Source organism: Budorcas taxicolor, chromosome 23 (assembly GCF_023091745.1).
Source record: "Budorcas taxicolor isolate Tak-1 chromosome 23, Takin1.1, whole genome shotgun sequence".
Lineage (NCBI taxonomy): Eukaryota > Metazoa > Chordata > Mammalia > Artiodactyla > Bovidae > Budorcas > Budorcas taxicolor.
This window is the reverse complement of record NC_068932.1, coordinates 35,422,392-35,435,989: the sequence shown is the minus strand read 5'-3', so window position 1 is coordinate 35,435,989 and position 13,598 is coordinate 35,422,392. Positions and strand designations below refer to the sequence as shown.

General features: G+C 35.8%; 1 protein-coding gene across 1 annotated transcript in view; it reads right to left on the bottom strand.

Moving 5' to 3' along the window:
* ATRNL1 (attractin like 1) overlaps positions 1–13,598 on the bottom strand; it is a 795,857-nt gene that overhangs the window by 253,499 nt on the left and 528,760 nt on the right. The window lies entirely within an intron of this gene.

Genomic DNA, 13,598 nt, shown 5'->3' with positions numbered 1-13,598 from the left:
ATGCCCTAAATTCTGAGCTGGTGCTATTTTACTTTCGAAGAAAGCCATGTATGAGAACATATGAAAATGTTTGCTTAGGTAAAGTATAACATTATTGGTTTCTTAGATTTCTACATATAAAATACCTAGCACTATACTTCCAATATCTGGGATCATACTTTATAAGATTTTTATTTGATTTGCCAGCATTTTACAGAATTTTTTCAGTTATTCCACTGAGGATATGAACTTGTTCAGATTATCTACTAGTGCATGTAATGGAAAGAAGGAAGAAATACAAGTTAAATTAGTAAGTGATTTTACATGAAAGATAAGCAAAAAGTATATTAAACAAAGGCATAAATTTAGTATAATAACATATGCTATAAGGAACTATAGCCTAATAAAATATTTAAGCAGGTAATCTGTTTAATAAAAATCAGAAAATAAATGCTGCACACTATCAGATATATAACAAATGCTTCAAGACAATCTAAAATGTTAGAAAAACAAGATAAAGATAGACCTAGCTTGACCTCCCTGGTGGCTCAGATGGTAAAGCATCTGCCTACAATGCAGGAGACCCACGTTCAATCCCTGGGACAGGAAGATCTCCTGAAGAAGGAAATGGCAACCCACTCCAGTATTCTTGCCAGAGAAGCTTGGTAGTCTACAGTCCATGGGGTCGCAAAGAGTCAGACACGACTGAGCAACTTCACTTTCAGTTTTTATGTTAGTTACTGAGTAATCTGTATTAATTGACATTAATATTGGTTTTATGTTAATATATTAAATATCATTATTTTAACATATACACAAGGAATGAGTGTTGGAAACGTTTGACATTATTCAAAGATGCCCATGAATACTGTGTGTTCTTGGTTGCAGCAAATTTAATCTGCCCATAATTTTTTTTGTATGGGTCCCACATACTGTCTCAGAGAAGGCAATGGCAACCCACTCCAGTACTCTTGCCTGGAAAATCCCATGGACAGAGGAGCCTGGTAGGCTGCAGTCCGTGGGGTCCCTAAGAGTCGGACATGACTGAATGACTTCACTCTCCCTTTTCCTTTCATGCATTGGAGAAAGAAATGGCAACCCACTCCAGTGTTCTTGCCTGGAGAATCCCAGGGACAAAGGAGCCTGGTGGACTGCCGTCTCTGGGGTAGCACAGAGTCGGACACGACTGAAGCAACTTAGCAGCAGCAGCAGCAGCAGCAGCAGCAGCAATATACTGTCTGTTTTATCTGAGAGTAGGTGAAAGGTAAGGATGTTGGAAATTTAAGCTTTTTTGTCAGAGCTGGGACACTGCCCTCAAGAATTGCTAAACTGTATTTATGACTTCCCAATACATGATACTGTAGTATACTTTACATAGCCACTTCTTATTTGCAAAACTGCAACCATGATATGACAGTATCGTTAAGTAATGTATTATTCTGCTGAATGACAGCCAATATGGATATAGGCAATCAGGGTTATAAGTCTTTTCTATTTGTAAATGTTTCTGTTTATCATATCAAACACCGTGAGGTGAAACTGGGCTTGTCTTTTTGTTGTTGTTTATTCTCATCTTTATATTCTTCTCCATCATAGTTTACATTCATTTTAAGTGATTTAAGGCAAGATAATCTCAATGTTTTAATAGCCCAATGAAAACTTCCATTTATAAAATTTTAATTTTGAAAGTTCATAAAAATATAAATATATATCCTTAGCTTTGAACTCAGTGAATTCTGAATGATGCTAGCAGTATTTTACTTACAAGTACAGTTAATCATTAATCTAGAGCATTTATAAAGCTATGTATTAAAAATATAAACAGATGACTTTTCTCAGGCCTAAACATATTATGACTTCTGATTATATTAATTTAGGGGCAAGAAGATTTCAGTAATTTAAGTGTTGTATTATATTCATCCCATGTTAATGGGTTCTATCCTTATCATGTTAATTCTGAAGACTCATTCATCTTTAATTCTTAACTCATGCTTCGTTCAATCATGAAATCCATTATAATTGTTATAATTCCAAATCTTATAAATTCTAAAATCTTTTTGGAAAACATTTTCTGCTAAATGGTCGTGGTGAAGTCTGACAATTTTAAAAGAAAGACCACAAAAATTCTAAATGCAACTAGGGAAACCTGTTACTTCAAGTACTGTTTGTAACACTTTTGTAGTGTTTTATATTAATCCTTTTTCCATACTGTTGGCAATTGATGCTCATGGGATATCAAGTTAATAAAATATTTAGTATACTTTGCTCCACCTGAGTATATATTCAAACATCTTTATTTTGAAAAATGAGAGTGGTAACTGGACATGGGCAATAGTAGGAAATACAAAAAAAAAAAGTACAGAAAAGTACAGAAACATTACTGCCAGTTACTTCCTTACTTCAAGACCAAAGATGTACATATAAAAATCTATTTTTTCTAAATAATTTTCTTAAAGTAAGAAAGCCATTTGTCTTCTAAAGCATTTGTTATGAAGAATGTGAGAAGATGTGACCTTAGCAGTTTCCTTCTCTCTACTACTAATTGAAAATCATCTCCTTCTTTGAGGCAAACAGCCCCTGTAGCCTGTGAGTATTTATGTGCAAATAGGGCTTGGGTCCTGCTGAATGCTACCCTCTTTGAACTGGGAAAGTGAATAGACATCAGCATCAAGACCCAGGGCAGGGATATTACAGAGACTAGAGAGCTCTGTAAACACCAAGAAGATCAATATAATCCCTGACAGAGCTTCCTAGGACCCTCTGATCCCCAAGTGGCTAAGAAAAAGCATAATATGTGTTCTGAGTCTTTCTTGTTCTTGAGCATTAGGGGGTTTAAAAAGACCAGTAGGAAGTTGGTGGCTTGACTGTTTCTACACCACTAATCCCTTTACAAGTAGGGAGGGTTCTCTGCTATCCCCCTCTGCTGCTGCTGCTGCTGCTAAGTCGCTTCAGTCGTGTCCGACTCTGTGCGACCCCACAGACGGCAGCCCACCAGGCTCCCCCGTCCCTGGGATTCTCCAGGCAAGAACACTGGAGTGGGTTGCCATTTCCTTCTCCAATACATGAAAGTGAAGAGTGAAAGTGAAGTTGCTCAGTCGTGTCTGACTCTTAGCGACCCCATGGACTGCAGCCTACCAGGCTCCTCCGTCCATGGATTTTCCAGGCAAGAGTACTGGAGTGGAGTACCATTGCCTTCTCTGGCTATCCCCTCAGAGGTAGTCAATACTGGAATCTCAGTAGTAAAAATGAATATAATTAAGCTAATGCCAAGAGAACAGCAATCCAAAGAGAAGAGAACCTGCACTCGGGGAAACTGAGCTCCTACTGAAGACAAAGCTATTAATATTTAAGCAGGGTCCTCTCACTATAAAATAACCAAATTATAAGCATTGCAGTTAGGGAGTGCTCCAAGACAAACAGCTAAAACTGGAAAGGGGAGCAGAGAGCTGCAAGCAAACATAAAAGCAGATTTCCTGAGGATAAAAGCTGATATAAGTGATTTACAAGATAAGAAAGCTGAGTTTGAGATCCCTGTGCCATGCCAGGGACCCTGGAAGAAATGGCTGGAGGAAAGCATTCTTTATTTAGGCCGCCAGGAAACCACAGATTAAGATTAAACAAATAAGAGTTTACAAGGATCATCAAACTCACAAGGAAATAAGCCACAGTAAATGAGAGCCCATAGAAAGAAACAGATAGATTTCAATTTCCAAGGATTTCAGATATTAAAATGATCTTTTAAAATATCTATTTAATAAATGATCTATTTGATAAAATGATTTCAGATATTTAAATAAAATAAAAATAATTGTTTGGAATGAATTGTGAGGCAATAAAAACTAGCAAGCAAGAGACTTTTGAAAAGTGCTAAGTAGATTTGAAGAAAAACCAAACAGAACTTTTAAAAATGAAAAAAAAAAATCTTTTTAAAAATATCCAGTGGCTAGGGTAGAGAGCGAGAATTAGTAAGCTGTAACAAGGCTCTGAAGAAACACAGAGAGAGGAGATAGAAAGCACTAACCTGAGAGATTAAGAGATTCTGAGGGTAGAATGAGTTAATCTGATATCCAACTAATCAGTATTTTAGGAAAATAGAGAAAATGAAGGAGAGAAAAAACTCAAAGGGATAACTGAGAAATTTTAGAAGTAAACAGAAAGAAATTCTGAAAGGTCTGAATCCTTAGATCTAAAAAGCACAAAATAAGCCAAAGAGGATAAATACAAATAAATGTATGCTTAGGAAAATCACCATAAAACTGCAGAACACCAAAGACAAAGGGATTTAAAAAAACCACTGGTAAGAAAAGCTAGATTAGCTCTAAAAGAATGACAGCTATACTGTCAGAAGATTTCTCAGTTGCAACAATGGAAGCCAAAAGCCAGAAAAATTTTCACGTAAGCAAAGTGTTTGAGTGAGGCACTCCTACTGCAAAGTAACTAGATGCTTGATAATGTGTATTTCCAAAACATTTTTTAGATTGTAAGCAATGGTGATGCTCCAAGGCCTTATGTGAAACTAAAGAGGGGGGCAATGGTCAGCAAGCTAAGAGTTGATCATCAGAAGACATGTGCTAAAGGAATTTTAAAGAAAAATAACAGGCAGATGGAAACATTTCAGAAGGAAGCTCTCAATGCAAAGAACAGTGAGCAAAGAAAATAGTGACTATATAGGAAAATTTACATAAATATTGATCATGTAAAACAGCAACAATAATAACAATGTTTAAAATTCACAAAACTACAAATAAGATAATTATGATACATAAGATGAAAACAAGGTTTCAATTGTTTGAAGACTTTCTATTTATATTAGGGAAGAGCTCATTATATTCAGACTGAAACTATACCTGCTAAAATTTTAAGAGTATTGGCCAAAAGGGGAGAAAGAGTATGTAATATGCATATTAGGTGAGGAGAAAAGGAAATCATGATTTTAAAAAACCTTTAATTCAAGAGAAGGCCATCAAAGAAGCAAAGATCATTTAAAAATTTAAGAATAAAAAAAAGCAAAATTAATATCTGAAAGTATTACTAAACCAGTTTGATTAGTAGGGGAAAAATAGAGAAAATATAATATTTAAATATTAAATGTATTAATATTTATTTAATTAATTCAATAAATTACAAATATTTAATAAGCAACTTAAGCAAAAAAGCTCCAATAGAAGGATGAAGAAAGATACTGAATTGGTTAAGAAACATTTTCAAATTTTCTGTAACTAATAAAAAATTTCTTATGTAATCCAATTACTAACAGTAGATGATATTTAACAGAAGAGGACATGGGAATAACAGTTAATAAAATGAACTAGGAGAAATACAAATGGTTAAAAACAATATGAAAATATTTGATTTTACTATTAATACTAATAAGTCTGTTGGAGAATTTAACATTTCTTATACAAAATTACCAAAATTGTTTTAAAATTGCTTTTAAAATAATTTTTGACAAAAATGTAGGGAAACAGGAATTCTCACTCCTTGTTAAAGGTAGTTTGAAAAAGGACATTTCTGGAAAGTAAGTAAGCAATATATCAAGATGCATCAGATCAGTTGCTCAGTTGTGTCAGACTCTTTGCGAATCCATGAATCGCAGCACGCCAGGCCTCCCTGTCCAGGCCTCCCTGTCCATCACCAACTCCCGGAGTTCACTCAAACTCATGTCCATCGATCAAGATGCATAAAAGGTCACAATTTTTGACCTAGCAGTTTATCTTTTTGTAGATTAGGATCAAGAGTTATGTACAAACATTAACTATAGCCCTATTTGTAATAGTGTGAAATTAGAATCAAGCTATTTAAAAATAAAACAGTCAAATAAATTATGTTATACTACAGAAAAACTGACAGAACATTTTAAAATCAAACTCAGAAGTACAAATTTTTCTTATTATAATGAGAAAAACAGGATGCAAAATCACATATAGAATATACTTTGAATTTTATAAACATACATATATGCAAAAGGAAAATGTTGGAAGGATATAAAAGTTTCAACAGTGGATACGTATGGGTGAAATATTTTAATTTTTATTATTTCTGTATTTTTCTACAATGAGGATTTATTATTTTTATAATCAGAGCACTAAAAATAAGTTTTAATAAAATAATTAAAATATGAAGTACTGCAAGACAGCCGTAACAATCTGAAAAAAATCAGAGACCCAGGAAATGCTCAGGCTAGCCATTGGAATTACTGCCCATGAAGATGCCAGGGCAGGAATAAAATGCTCGAGAGGCCACTGGCTGTGTCCATCAGCAGAGAACTGGGCTCAACCTGCTCTGGGAGCAAAGCCAGCAGTGCTCTTAACATGAGAGACGCTCACTGTGTCTGCCCTTGATTTAAACAATGTGTCTGTCACCTTTTTCTTGTGTAGTGTAATAGGTTGAACTGTCTCCATTACTCATGAGCACCAGGAATCAAAGAATACTACATGAATATTAGGTAACTCTATGCTCATAAACAGCTTTACAACAAAAAGTACTCCAGAGATACGTTGGGGCCTAAAATGTTTTCTCAGTTTGAACTAAAATCAGCATATTTGAGAATGCTGTGAAAGAGAAATTCCAGGGCCAAACTGAGATTCAAACTCTGTTCCTGCTCTGTTGTTGTTTAGTTGCTAAGTTGTATCTGGCTTTTTGCCACCCCATTCTCTGCTGGTGACTACACTGTGATCTTGACCAAAGATCTTAAGTTCACAGAGTCTCAGTTCCTTCAATAGTCAACAGAACAAACAAAATCTGCTTTGTATTTTGTAAGACTGACATAACGCTCAAATGAGATTGAGATAGTGTATGTATATAAGTTTTAAAAAACAGCATCTTAAACTCAATTTAAACATTTCACTTGTTCTCCTTGGAAGAAAAGTTACGACCAACCTAGATAGCATATTCAAAAGCAGAGACATTACTTTGCCGACTAAGGTCCATCTAGTCAAGGCTATGGTTTTTCCTGTGGTCATGTATGGATGTGCGAGTTGGACTGTGAAGAAGGCTGAGCACCGAAGAATTGATGCACTTGAACTGTGGTGTTGGAGAAGACTCTTGAGAGTCCCTTGGACTGCAAGGAGATCCAAGCAGTCCATTCTGAAGGAGATCAGCCCTGGGATTTCTTTGGCAGGAAGGATGCTAAAGCTGAAGCTCTAGTACTTTGGCCACCTCATGCGAAGAGTTGACTCACTGGAAAAGACTCTGTTGCTGGGAGGAATTGGGGGCAGGAGGAGAAGGGGACAACAGAGGATGAGATGGCTGGATGGCATCACTGACTTGGTGGACGTGTGAACTCCAGGAGTCGGTGATGGACAGGGAGCCCTGGCGTGCTGCGATTCATGGGGTTGCAAAGAGTCGGACATGACTGAGCGACTGAACTGAACTGAACTGAACATGACCTAGGAAGCTCAGGTTTAAGTTACTTACCTTGACATATAATCGTTACCTGTATTGTTTGGAAAGCACTCTTGAGTGTAATGCTTGGTGAACACCTAAGTACTAACCTTGTAGAATAAAACCCAATGGTCACCTACATTTTCAAAAATTGAAATGTGGATAAATTAATCATGATGGGTAAAAACGTTAACAGGGCAGTCCAGAATATGTATAATATGTAGAAGAGTTTCTATTCCCTAACACAGAAATGATGGTTGAAAATGTTTATTTTGAATAACTGGCAAAATTTCAAGCTCCAATATGCAGTCAATACAAGGGTCTAAAACTTGAGGGAAAAACTTAATATTTTATATTTTTGCTTTGTTGTTGCTTTTATTTTTTCCTTGTTAAAAACAGCCATGCATACCATAATAGAAAGGACAACACTGACTTGCAACATGAATAACCCATATATGCCACCCACCTATACAACATTTATTATTAAGAATTTATTATACCAGACTTTTTTCAATGTTTATCAAAAAATAGATCAGAATTTATACACCATTTTGTAAAATATAATAAATTAAGTAACAAATGCTTTACTTTTGGCCATTAAAATGGTTTCTGGTTTTTCAGTATTAGAGGTAGGAAGCAAAAAATAATTGGCTAAAATAATTTGAAATAAAAATAGAAACAAAGAAAAATATCCCAGCAAAAACTATCAGTGAGATTGGAGGACTTATCTAAGTTTACAAAACTGCCAACTCCTTCCTTCCTACCACTACTCTCCCCACAAAAAAACATGAACAAGGAAAGTACATTTTTAACATCAAACTAAAGGGTTATCAATTAACTTGTTTGTGACCAAACTGTATACTTTTCATGTGACACCAGACCTAGGAAGCCTAGTCAACCTAAGTCACTTAATGGCCTCTCGGTTCTTTTACCTCAGTTTCTCATGGTTTCTGTCATTATAGAGGAAAGGCACGGATTTTGTTGTTTGAGAGGGTATTCTGAGAGACTGCGAACTATTTCTCTTAGTGAGTACGTACAACAGCATAAGAGGCTCTCGATCCATTACAGTGCCAGTTAAGGAGAAAAAATCCTGTCTTCTTTTCTGTTTGGATCTTACAAACACCAAGTCTCTAGAAAGAGTTTCAAAATGAGAACACATCATGACTTAAAAACAAAGTCCAGAATCAGACACTTCACTGCTAAAATCCGCCTCTCGCCACCATTACCTCTTGCATGGATTCCCACAGAAGCTTTGTAACAAGCTTCTCTCCCTCTAAACTTGCCCCTCATAGCAGAAACTTTGGGTTGATTTCCAACCTCTCAGTTACCATGTCAGTTTTCTGCTAATTTCCAAACCCAAAGCCTTCATTTCTTTGCCTGGGGGCTTTCTGGGACTTCCTGGGAAGTGGCCCTCGATCAGTGATCGGAGGGAGTCGAGGAATAAACAGTCAGCTCTGTTGCCCTGATGTCCGTAGTGTGACTTGCGTTTTACCCTGACTCTCAGAGTGTCTCCACGGAAATCAAGCCCTAGTTTACCATAGTGGTATTAGCTGCTCTCCATTCCCTTCCTCATTTCCCTCCCAGCATATTCTTCAAATGAACCAATTCCTTGTCTTGATGTCTGCTTGTCAGGAAACCATCTAATGATATCCCACATCTAACTATTCTCAACCCCAAAGGCAGAATAATCTTTTAGAAACAGATTATGTCAGTCAATCCTGCAACTGACTCTCTCCTCTTCGCTTAGGATTGAATGTCAAAGTTTTTACAAAAGGTCTATAAGACCCTGTATCTTCTGCCTCATCCTGTACCTGCCCCTGCCCAAAGCCTGCTGTTTCATGAACTTATCCGACATGCCCACCACCTTAGCACCTCTGCTCTAGCCATTTTCTTTGCTAGGAACACTTTCCCTTGAGAATCTGCCATCTGATTAATTCCTTTACCTCTTTCAAGCCTTGCTCAACTCTCACCTTCTCAGTGAGGTCACCCTGACCACACCCGATTCAATATGCATGCTCTCCCCCAACTCCACAAAGCACTCTCCAAACCTTATCCTGTTTTACTTTTTTCCTGTTCCATTGCACTTACCTCTTCCTAACATATTAAATAACCTAGGACTTCACTTTCACTTTTCACTTTCATGCATTGGAGAAGGGAATGGCATCCCACTCCAGCGGGATGGAGTATTCTCTTCCTGCCTGGAGAATCCCAGGGATGGGTGAGCCTGATGGGCTGCCGTCTATGGGATCGCACAGAGTCGGACACGACTGAAGCAACTTAGCAGCAGCAGCAGCAGCATTCTCCCTGTTAGAATATGAACTCCACAAGGACAGCATTCTTTGTTGTGTTCCCTGATGCTTCTAAAGTGCTAAGAAGAGTGCTTGATGTATATGCAGCATGCCAGAAACATCTGTTAAGCAATTACTCTAAATTAACATGCTATTCCTCAGTGGAAGAAAATTGATAAATATACACTATATGGGTCACAAGGTCATCACAAAAATAACCCTATTTTTTTAACAATAAATTTAAAATCAACTAACAAATTGAGTTCATAAATTTATATTCTAAGTGTATTTATTAAATTTTAATAAGTCCTTAATTTTTCACTATAATTTAGAAAAATATAATGACTCAAACTTGCTTATAGATAATTTAGGGGGTGATTATTCACAACATAATCTTTTTTTCACTCACAAAGAGTTTTTACACCTAGGGTTTACTACACACAGTTCCTATGAAGACTGAACACTCTTCATCCATTAACAAACATAATCAACTCACACAAACTTTTAGGAACACGTCTGCTTCATAGAATAGGACATTTTGGTGTACAGAAGCATTACTATGGATGCATCAAGCATAAGTAATTCTATATTATACCTATATTCTCCCCCTGACAATATAGATGTGGAACTCAGAGAGTCCAATTTAAATTGAAAGAAATCTATTCCTTAAATTACCACATTATGAAGACTCAATGAATATGTACAAAATAGTAATAGCCAGCTAACCTATGGCTTTGGGTTGAATTTCATCTCTGAATTTTAAGAAAAACCCAGCAAAGGAATTTTAAAGTTACTTTTATTTTCTAGGTTTAAATAAAGTCCTTAATGTTATCTCAGAATAGGCCTAGGCTTCATATTTTGCTGTGTAAGCAAATCAATGCCACATCATACTAGGTTATGTATATAAAAAGAGATCTGAAGTGGATCCAGAGCACTGTGACAATGGAAAGTAAATCTCACATACAACATACAAATGTATATGTACACACATGTATGTGTATATACAGCAGATAGATAACTTCTACTTAGTAGTAATTACAAAATGCAAAGGAAAAAACAAAATATGATTTTAAACCTTATGCTTTTACTTCTGTTATTTTCCAAAGAATATTAAATAAATTAGCAGTTAGCAGTCATTATTTATTTCTGATATTAAATTCATATAAGAAAACAATTTAAGCTATAAAAATTACTGAAGGACAATATTTTCAACTTTAAATTTTTTAAAAAATTTAAATTGTCAATTTACTTGAGATCAGAAATATATGGATATAGGAAATTTTAAATATCAGAAATCATACTTGTTTATCAAGATGAAGAAAATCTGATATTGAATTTAGAATCCTAAATTTATTTGGAGCATGGATAAAGGTACTCAATTAACAAAGCTACTACCTTAATAAAGTACATGTTAAGCTACTGTAAATTCTCCCAAATTGATTTACAGATTTTATACAATCCCTATTAAAGTACTAGTGAGATTCTTTGCAGACAATGACAAACTGATCCTAAAATTCCTGTCAAAATTCAAAGGACACAGAAAAGCCAAACAATGTTCAAAACAAATACAGCTGGAGGACTCATATTTTCTAATTCTAAAACTTACTACAAAGCTATAGTAATCAAAATAAGCGCTGTACTGTCATATGATAGATCTATAGATTAATGGAATGGTATTGGAGAAGGAAATGGCAACCCACTCCAGCACTCTTGCCTGGAAAACTCCATGGATGGAAGAGCCTGGTAGGCTACAGTCCATGGGGTTGCAAAGAGTTGGACATGACTGAGTGACTTCACCTTACCTTCACCTTTTTGAGATTACGAAAACAAATTCTCACACTTGGTCAACTGATTTGAAATAGGAGTCCCAAGATCATTCAGTGGAGATAGAAAGTCTTTTCAACAAGTAATAAAAAACTTACCATATTACCCAAAAATTCATTTCTTATTTATATATTCCAACAAAAAGGAAACAAAATTAGTAGACAAATATTCACAGTAGCATTTTTCAAAATATTCAAAAAGCAGAAACAGCCTAGATGTTCATCAACTCACGAGTGCAAAAACAAATTGTGCTATATCAATAATGTGTGTGTGCATGCTCAGTCGCTTATCGTGTCCAGCTCTTTGTGACCCCATGGACTGTAGCAAGCCAGGATCTTTTGTCCCTGGAATTTTCCAGGCAAGAATACTGGAGTGGGTTGCCATTTCCCACTCCAGGGCATCTTCCTGACCCAGGGATTGAACCCATGTCTCTTCATTGGCAGGCATATTCTTTATCACCTGAGTCCCCCCTCTTATATCAATAATATCAAATATTACTTGACAATAGAAGGAAATTTAATACTCATCCACAATGTGGGATGAAACTTGAAAACATTAAGGCTAAGTAACAGAAGCTAGTCATGAAAGACCACATATTGTATGACTCCATTTGTATGAAATAGAATGAAAATATACTAGAGGAAACTCATGTAAGGACGAAAAGTAGATTAGGGCTTGTCTACAGTTGAGAATGAGGCTTTGGGAAAAAGAGAGGGGGTGAGAAGGGAGTTTCTTTAAGGGAAGATGAAGATGTTCTAAAACTGATTTTTGGTGATGGTTACACAATTCTGGATATACTAAAACCCCTAAATTTCACAGTTTAAATGGGTAAATTGTATGGCATATGAACTATATTTTAACAAAGCTGTTTACAAAAACCCAACAAAACTACACATTGGTAAGTAGAACCAGATCTCCAGAAATCTTTCTAAATGGGAGTAGGTAGGTAGGTTTTGGAGAAGGCAATGGCAACTCACTCCAGTACTTTTGCCTGGAAAATCCCATGGACGGAGGAGCCTAGTAGGCTGCAGTCCATGGGGTCGCTGAGAGTCGGACACAACTGAGTGACTTGACTTTTCACTTTCATGCATTGGAGAAGGAAATGGCAACCCACTCCAGTGTTCTTGCCAGGAGAATCCCAGGGACAGGGGAGCCTGGTGGGCTGCCATCTATGGGGTCACACAGAGTCGGACACGACTGAAGTGACTTAGCAGCAGCAGCAGCAGGTAGGTTTTATTCTTCCATGACACTCTGAATTTAAATTTTAGATAACAAGTGATACAAAAGAAACAGAGACACACCAGTCATTCATATAACTAGTAATAACAAAAGGATACAGAGAAGTCGGAAATAAGCAAATAAAAGGACTACCAAGTAAATATGAGCAAAAAGAAAGCAGAGGTAGAAGTTTTTAAACTCTACAAAATAAAGTATTTACTATGTATATTTATTACATCTGTTCCTTAAGTTTATGAGTGTTTTATCTCAACTTACATATATGTCATTTACATTTGTTTTTCTCTCGTGAGTTGGGTTTTAACAGCATTCAAGAATGCTTTAAATAGATGAGGAGAAAAAGGAAGTTAGATTCAGATATAGTTTTCAATTTGTTAAAAGTTCTATACTAAAGTTATTTGAAATTAAGGGTCAGAATGAAATTAGAGCACTTACTGCAAAGTTAGAAATTAGAGTACTGCTCCCTAAGCAATAGAAGATACACCCACATATTATCTAATGTTCTAAGCTTCTGTGACAGCCTGTGATCTAGAGTAGTAAAAAATCAAGGATACAAAAGCTTAAAAAAAAAAACATTTAGAGAAATGTCTCTAAAAACTGGTCCTTTGTATAGCATCATAAGGTCTGATTTAGTTTTATTTTTTTCAGAATAACCAAAAATTTTATGGACAAAATCAATTATGTTTGTGCCTAGGTATTAGGAGGAGTCTATTTTTATATACCTTGCTTTCCTCAAAGAAAAGCAAAGTCGAAATATAGCAACATGAATCAGTCACATAAGCGCACTTTTTAAAAGGTGAATAAAATATTTCAACTGTAAGGTATTTTTAAAACTTCCTGTTTAAACATCTTTCCATGTATAACACAAAAAAAATCTGGAAATTAACC